The sequence below is a fragment of the Theropithecus gelada genome, chromosome 17 (genome assembly GCF_003255815.1).
Source record: "Theropithecus gelada isolate Dixy chromosome 17, Tgel_1.0, whole genome shotgun sequence".
Taxonomy (NCBI): domain Eukaryota; kingdom Metazoa; phylum Chordata; class Mammalia; order Primates; family Cercopithecidae; genus Theropithecus; species Theropithecus gelada.
Window position 1 is genome coordinate 39,179,365 of NC_037685.1, and position 8,612 is coordinate 39,187,976.

The 8,612-nt window shown below is 43.7% G+C and overlaps 1 pseudogene; it reads right to left on the bottom strand.

Annotated features, from left to right (window-relative positions):
- Nucleotides 1–257: 257 nt before the first annotated feature.
- Nucleotides 258–1,882, bottom strand: LOC112611160 (annotated as a pseudogene).
- Between the last annotated feature and the right edge of the window lie 6,730 nt (nucleotides 1,883–8,612).

Genomic DNA, 8,612 nt, shown 5'->3' on the forward strand with positions numbered 1-8,612 from the left:
TCTGTTCCATTGGTCTATGTGCCTATATTTATACCAATACCATGCTGTTTTGGTGACTGTAGTGCTATAGTATAGTTTGAAATCAGGTAATGTGATGCCTCCAGATTTGTTCTTTTTGCTTAGTCTTGCTTTGGCTATGTGGGCTCTTTTTTGGTTCCACATGAATTTTAGGGTTTGTTTTTTTTTCTAGTTCTGTAAAGAATGATGGTGGTATTTTGATGGGAATTGCATTGAATTTGTAGATTGCTGTAATAGTCTTATTTAGTGTTAAGAATACTGAATGAAAATTTTTGTGTTGCAGTTGCCATCATTATATCATCAACGTGATGCTCAGTATATTCCTGTAAAACCCCAAAACAGAAATTCTTAACTGAGGTTATCCCATCACTGAAGGCTTCTTTTGGCCAGACAGTTTTTTTAGGTATCAGGTATAGTACTCAAATATCTTTATCAGGAGATGTTTTCCTATCCCATTCTTCAGAATTCTTATTTCTGGTGCCAGAGGCGATAAGAGGAAAATAGATGATCCAGGAATTAGACTCTCAGTTCAAGGTCACAGGCAGCAGCAGTTCAATCTGCACACAGTACATCAAACAAAGAGTCCTTCAGAAGCCCCTGACTCTGCTCCTTGGCTTTTTCCTGAGGAGGAGTCTTGTAAAAATATATGTAACCCTGTGTAATTTCATCTGAACCTTCTCTAGAGAAGATTACTATGCTATCTGTGTTCTTCCAAATATACTCGGAAATTAAATACCTACCTACTGAAGTGTGAACTATTGTTATGTCTTAAATTTCCAAGGAAAATATTACTTCATCCAGGACCTGAATGCCTTCCTTAGAGTGGTGTTCACTTTCAATATGATTTTCCGCCTTTCTAGCAGCCAGTACATTGGGACCGTTTTCCATGCCAATTGCAAATGTCTAGAGAGTGTCTTACACTTGGGCCTCTTTCAGCTGCATCAACAGAGTGGCAGCAACGAAGCTGGAATCCAAGCCTTTTCTCTGTCATTAGTCGTTTCTTAACAGCACTGTCAAAAGGAATCTAGAGGTTACTCTTCATAGTTTCTATCTCAAAACGGTTTCTCCACATTGTTAGAGAGGGCATGCAGAGGTTAATCTCTACAATGATGACTCTCTAGGTAGGTGTCTCTGCCCAGGAATACTTTCTTATTGACAGAACTTTTTTTTTTTTTTTTTTTTTTTTTTTTGAGACGGAGTCTCGCTCTGCCGCCCAGGCTGGGGTGCAGTGGCCGGATCTCAGCTCACTGCAAGCTCCGCCTCCCGGGTTTACGTCATTCTCCCGCCTCAGCCTCCCGAGTAGCTGGGACTACAGGCGCCTGCCATCTCGCCTGGCTAGTTTTTTGTAATTTTTAGTAGAGACGGGGTTTCACCGTGTTAGCCAGGATGGTCTCGATCTCCTGACCTCGTGATCCGCCCGTCTCGGCCTCCCAAAGTGCTGGGATTATAGGCTTGAGCCACCGCGCCCGGCCTTATTGACAGAACTTAATGAAATAAATGCAAACACTCAACCCAACATACAAATTTTCTGCCCAGTCCCTCCTTTGTCATAAAGATGAAGGATTATTTCACCATCCACTCTGGCCTTGTACTCAAATTCAAAATGGTATTATACCTTGTTGTGGTTGTAAATTTCACCACTGCCACAGAGCCACAAATAGAGATATTTCCTCGCTTGAATTGGCTGCATTCCAAACAGCTGGTCAACTACCACCAACTGGCAAAATCCAAAGCAGCAGCTGATGTATCCATTGACATTCTCAGGAAGAAATGCATCTGGACCCCTGTGTGTGATCTTCATAGCACTCGGATGCTGACCAGAGAGGCAATCATTGCTGCCAAAGAGGGCCCAAATGCCACACATGGTACAGCGGAGCTGCGGGCTCTGTGGGTATGTGAGCAGAGGCCAGGGCTGTGGACTGTTTCCATTGTTTACTTTCAGTACAAGCATCTCTGTATATATCTCTATTCCTTTTTTCTTAGATAAATAGTAGCAAACTGTACACATTTTTCTATACCATGATTTTTTTTTTCTCTGAACAATATATCCTGGAAATCACTGCATAGTTATATACAGAGATTTTCTGTGTTCCTTTTTACAGGTATATAGTACCCTGTTGTGTGGATGTTCTGGTACATTTCAAGAGGGAACAAGTGTACTAGGAAACATTCAAAGCATGAGAAACCTGCAAGAAGAAGTCTTTTATTTTAGCTAAGCTGTGGGTAACTTGAGGGTCGCAGAATAGGCTGAGGAGTCAACAGAGAAGATGGCTGAATAATTACACAAGATTGCTGCTGGCCCTATTTAATAAGTCTCATTGTTCTCTAAGGTGAAGCAAAGCTGAAAGGATTTGAGGAAATAAATAGGCTGTTTCCTGTCCCCCTATTCTTCTATGTTTTTCCTCCTATTATTCTAGTAGGTTTTAAAGTGAAGCCTGGAGTAAGCCTGAGTGCAGCTATCTCACATGGGAAAGTGCTCTGATGGGTATTAGGGAAATCCTGCATTTGCCTTTGTGAGACTCTTCACCTGATGGTCATTGCTTCTCCTCTGACTCCTGGAATCCCCTCACTGGGGAGATGGGGGTGCCCATCAGAAGTCTCTGGATTAAGTCAAAAAACAATTTAACCCTAGAATCCTATTGTATACTGTATCCCCAAATTCACCCTCCACGCTATTTCCATCCTGCATTATGCTTCACCATATTGTACAATAAAGCTTCCTAAAGACAGTGTTTCAATGAGTACTACATAATATCATAGCCAGTAATATAAACATATGCTAAATCCTCAGTGAAGTGAACAAGAATCAGGGCAAGTAGAATGTAGATGTTTGTGCTGGGCGTGGTGGCTCACGCCTGTAATCCCAGTACTTTGGGAGGCTGAGGCGTGATCGGCCCCCTTCCTCACCTCTCCTCAAAGAGAAGAGTAGCTATGACTGCTGATATTCAGTTGACCTAGTTTCACAGAGGATAGGATCACTCACTGTAGTTTAAAAGATTACATGTGAAGCCTGTACGAGAAACATTTTGAAATCGTCCTGAAAAATCACAAAGTAGGATTGAACAAAAATAGAAACACATTCCTTGCCTTCAATAGAACCAATCAACGTAATAAAGTTTCTTCAGGTTCGTGTATAAATTTAATGTAATCCCAATAAAAATGCCAGCAAATTTTTTCCTGGCACAGGATCCTACACTTCATATGGAAAAATAAATAAGCAAGAATACTTACGAACATCTTCAAAAGCAAGAACAATAAAAGGAGACTGGTCTTACCACATATTAAAACTTTTTTTTTTTTTTTTTTTCTCTTTTGAGACGGAGTCTTGCTCTGTCACCCAGGCTGGAATGCAGTGGCCGGATCTCAGCTCACTGAAAGCTCCCCCTCCTGGGTTTACGCCATTCTCCTGCCTCAGCCTCCTGAGTAGCTGGGACTACGGGCACCCGCCACCTCGCCTGGCTAGTTTTTTGTATTTTTTAGTAGAGACGGGGTTTCACCGTGTTAGCCAGGATGGTCTCAATCTCCTGACCTCGTGATCCGCCCGTCTCGGCCTCCCAAAGTGCTGGGATTACAGGCTTGAGCCACCGTGCCCGGCCCAACATATTAAAACTTATTATAAAGATCTAATAATTAAAACAGTGTGGTATTTGTTCCTGGCTAGACATTCAAACCAGTGGGAATAATTGTGAAGTACACAGGGAAATTTAGCAAAAGACAAAGGTGGGATCTTAAATTATTGGGGAAAAGATTAACTTTTTTATTTTTTAATTTTTTGAGACAGAGTGTCGCTCTGTTGCCTAGGCTGGAGTGCAATAGCACTATCTCAGCTCACTGCAACCTCCACCTCCCGGGTTCAAGCAGTTCTGTCACCTCAGCCTCCCAAGCAGCTGGGAATACAGGTGTGCATCACCACATCTGGCAAACTTTTTTGTATTTTTAGTAGAGACAGGTTTCACCATATTGGCCAGGCTGGTCTTGAACTCCTGACCTCAAGTGATTTGCCCACCTTGGCTTCCCAAAGTGCTGAGATTACAGGCATGAGCCACGATGCCAGGCCAGAAAATATTCACTTGTCTTTTTTTTTGAGATGGAGTCTCGCTCTGTCGCCTGGGCTGGAGTGCAGTGGCACGATCTTGGCTCATTGCAAGCCCACCTCCCGGGTTCACACCATTCTCCTGCCTCAGCCTCCTGAGTAGCTGGGACTATAGGCGCCCACCACCATGCCCAGCTAATTTTTTTGTATTTTTAGTAGAGACGGGGTTTCCCCGTATTAGCCAGGATGGTCTCAATCTCCTGACCTTGTGATCTGCCTGCCTTGGCCTCCCAAAGTGCTGGGATTACAGGTGTGAGCCACTGCGCCTGGCAAGATTCACTTTTAAATAATGACATTAGCACAACTGGAGTGTTTATGTCCCTAATTTACACTAGGACCGGGCGCGGGGGCTTATGCCTGTAATCCCAGCTACTTGGGAGGCCGAGGCAGGAGAATCACTTGAACCCAGGAGGCAGAGGTTGCAGTGAGCCTAGCTCGCGCCATTGCACTCCAGCCAGGGTGACAAGAGCGAAATTCCGTCTAAAAAAAAAAAAAAAAGATTTACATCAGAATGTACTTCAAACATTCCTTATTTCAATGCACAAAAAAATGAAAACATAACAGGTTCAAGAAGAAAACATATATGAATTTCTTTGTAATCTGGACAAAAGAAAGGCTTCCTAATTATAACTAAAATTCCAGAAGTCATGGAGAAAGATTGATAAATTCAAACCTATCCATTTATATCTACAGCTGTATCTATATATGCACAAACATACATATATATATATATATATATATATGCACACAGGCTCTTTTTTTTTGAGATGGAGGCTGGTGTGCAGTGGTGCAGTCTCGGCTCATTGCGACCTCTTCCTTCCAGGTTCAAGCGATTCTCCTGTCTCAACCACTTGAATAGCTGGGATTACAGGCACCCACCACCGTGCCGGCTAATTTTTGTACTTTTAGTAGAGACAGGGTTTCGCCATGTTCGCCAGGCTGGTCTTGAACTCCTGACCTCAGGTGATCTGCCCGCCTTGGCCTCCCAAAGTGCTGGGATTACAGGCATGAGCCACCACACTCGGCCGATATATGGATAGACTTGCTTGGCAAAAATATCATAAGCAAAATCAAAAGAGATGAAAAACTGGGAGAAAATGTTTGTAGTTTAAATTATACAAAATAGCTAATTTCCATCATACATAAATAAGTAAAAAAAAAGAAGAGTATTGATGCATGATATATGGAAGAACCTCCAAAATATTATGCTAAGTGAAAGAGTCAGTCACAAAAGACTACATATTGTATGATACCATTTGTATGAAATGTCCAGAATAGACAAATCTATACAGATAGAGTAGACTAGTGGTCACATAGGGCTGGGTAGGGTAGGGGCAAGGGCCAGGAATGGAGATGACTACTGAGAGGTAAGGGGTTTCTTTTTAGAATGTTAAAAATATTCCAAAATTATACTATAGCAATGGTTGCATAGCTCCATAAATACACTAAAAACCATTGAATTGTCTACTTTTTGTTTTTATTTTTTATTTTATTTTATTTTTTTTGAGACGGAGTCTCACTCTGTCACCTAGGCTGGAGTGCAGTGATCGGATCTCAGCTCACTGCAAGCTCCGCCTCCCGGGTTCACGCCATTCTCCTGCCTCAGCCTCCCGAGTAGCTGGGACTACAGGCGCCCGCCACCAGGCCCGGCTACTTTTTTTTGTATTTTTAGTAGAGATGGGGGTTCACCGGGTTAGCCAGGATGCTCTCGATCTCCTGACCTCGTGATCCGCCCGTCTCAGCCTCCCAAAGTGCTGGGATTACAGGCTTGGGCCACCGTGCCCGGCCGAATTGTATACTTTAAATGGGTGAACTTAATGGTATATATATCTCAATAAGCCAGGCGCAGTGACTCAGGCCTGTAATCCCAGCACTTTGGGAGGCTGAGGCGGGCAGGTCATGAGATCAGGAGTTCAAGACCAGCCTGATCAACATGGTGAAACTGTCTCTACTAAAAATAGAAAAATTAGCCAGCCATGGTGGCGCATGCCTGTAGTCCCAGCTACTCAGGAGGCTGAGGCAGGAGATCTGCTTGAACCCAGGAGGCAGAGGTTGCAGTGAGCAGAGGTCATGCCACTGCACTCCAGCCTGGGCGACAGACTGATTCTCCGTCTAAGAAAAACAAATCTATATCTAGATATATGTATGTATACATATACATATATATAATATATCTCAACAAAGCTGTTTAAAAGATTTTACTATTCAAGAGGTCGGGTGTGGTGGTTCACACCTGTAACCCCTGCACTTTGGGAGGCTGTGGCAGGTGGATCACTTGAGGTCAGGAGTTTGAGACCAGCCTGGCCAAAATAGTGAAACCCTGTCTCTACTAAAAATACAAAAATTATCCGGGTGTGGTGGTGGGTGCCTGCAGTCCCAGCTACTTGGGAGGCTGAGGCAGGAGAATCGCTTGAACCTTGGAGGCAGAGGTTGCAGTGAATGGAGATCACACCACTGCACTCCAGCCTGGGCGACAGAGACAGACTCTGTCTCAAAAAAAAAAAAGGTTTTTGAAGTAAAAAACCTAGCAGGAAAATGGCCAAAAGTGTTAAGAGACAGTTCACAGAAGATTAAAGGCAAATGTCTGTGAAGCACTTGGAAAAATACTCAGCATCACTTCTTATAAAAGAGATGCAAATTAAAATATGGTCAGCCCTTGGCATCCATGGATTCCATATTTGTAAATTCAACCATGTATAGAAATGACAGTCATGTGTTGCTTAATGATGGGGATACATTCTCAAAAATGTGTTGTTAGGCGACTGGGTGCGGTGGTGCACGCCTGTAATCCCAGCACTTTGGGAGGACGAGGAGAGCGGATCACCTGAGGTCAGGAGTTCGAGACCAGCCTGGCCAACATGGTGAAACACCATCTCTGCTAAGAATACAAAAAAATTAGGCCAGGCGCGGTGGCTCAAGCCTGTAATCCCAGCGCTTTGGGAGGCCGAGACGGGCGGATCACGAGGTCAGGAGATCAAGACCATCCTGGCTAACACGGTGAAACCCCGTCTCTACTAAAAAATACAAAAAACTAGCACCTGTAGTCCCAGCTACTTGAGAGCCTGAGGCAGGAGAATGGCGTAAACCCGGGAGGCGGAGCTTGCAGTGAGCTGAGATCCAGCCACTGCACTCCAGCCTGGGCGACAGAGCGAGACTCCGTCTCAAAAAAAAAAAAAAATAAAAAAAAAAAAAAAATAATACAAAAAAATTAGCTGGGCATGGTCACAAACTCCTGTAATCACAGCTACTCCGGGAGGCTGAGGCAAGAGAATTGCTTGAACCCAGGAGGCAGAGGTTGCAGTGAGCCAAGATCGCACCATTGCACTCCAGCCTGGGGGACAAGAGCAAGACTTTGTCTCAAAAACAAAAAAAAGTGTTGTTAGGTGATTTCACCATTGTGCGAACATCATAGAGTGTACTTACACAAACCTAGATGGTATAGCTTACTACACACATAGGCTATATGGTATAGCCACCATTGTATATGTAGTCAGCTGTTGACTAAAACTTCCTTATGGGTGCATGACTGTATTTGAAAAAAAAAAATTGTGTTTGTACTGAATATGTACAGACATTTTTCTTACCAGTATTCCCTAAATGATAGCGTATATCAACTATTTGCATAGCATTTATATTATATTAGGTATTATAAGTAATTAGAGATTATTTAAAGTATACTGGAGTATGTGCATAGGTTATATGCAAATATTACCATGTTCTACATAAGGGACTTGAGCATTCATGGATTTTGGTATTCACTGGAGGTACTGGACATCGTATATTCAAATACTATTCTTCCCTTATCAGATTGGCAGTGTTGGGAGACAATCCTTCTTGGTGTTTCTATATGTCTTATGACAGCTTCTGTTCTCAATGTCTTTTGCGCTACAAACATTCTGAAGGGACAGAGGGTAGATTCCTCTCCTGACCAAGACAATAAAAACATTTTTTGGCCGGGCGCGGTGGCTCAAGCCTGTAATCCCAGCACTTTGGGAGGCCGAGACGGGTGGATCACGAGGTCAGGAGATCAAGACCATCCTGGCTAACACGGTGAAACCCCGTCTCTACTAAAAAATACAAAAAACTAGCCGGGTGAGTTGGCGGGCGCCTGTAGTCCCAGCTACTCGGGAGGCTGAGGCAGCGTAAACCCGGGAGGCGGAGCTTGCAGTGAGCTAAGATCCGGCCACTGCACTCCAGCCCGGGCGACAGAGCGAGTCTCCGTCTCAAAAACAAACAAACAAACAAAAAAAACATTTTCCTCCAGGTCAAAGGTTAGCTAGGTGTTTTAGCAGCTCCTTATAAGACTGGGGGTTTCCTAATCTCAGTGTTCTTCAGCTCTGACACAAGCCCACCAGGGCAAGGCATTCACCTTGCAAGGAGGGCAAAAATCTCAGATCCCTCACAGTTCTTAGGCAGAAGTCCAAAAGCTTACAACATATGCTGTTGGTAAGCCCAGGGAGAAACAGGTATTTCCACACATTGCTGGTGGGATTGCAAAATG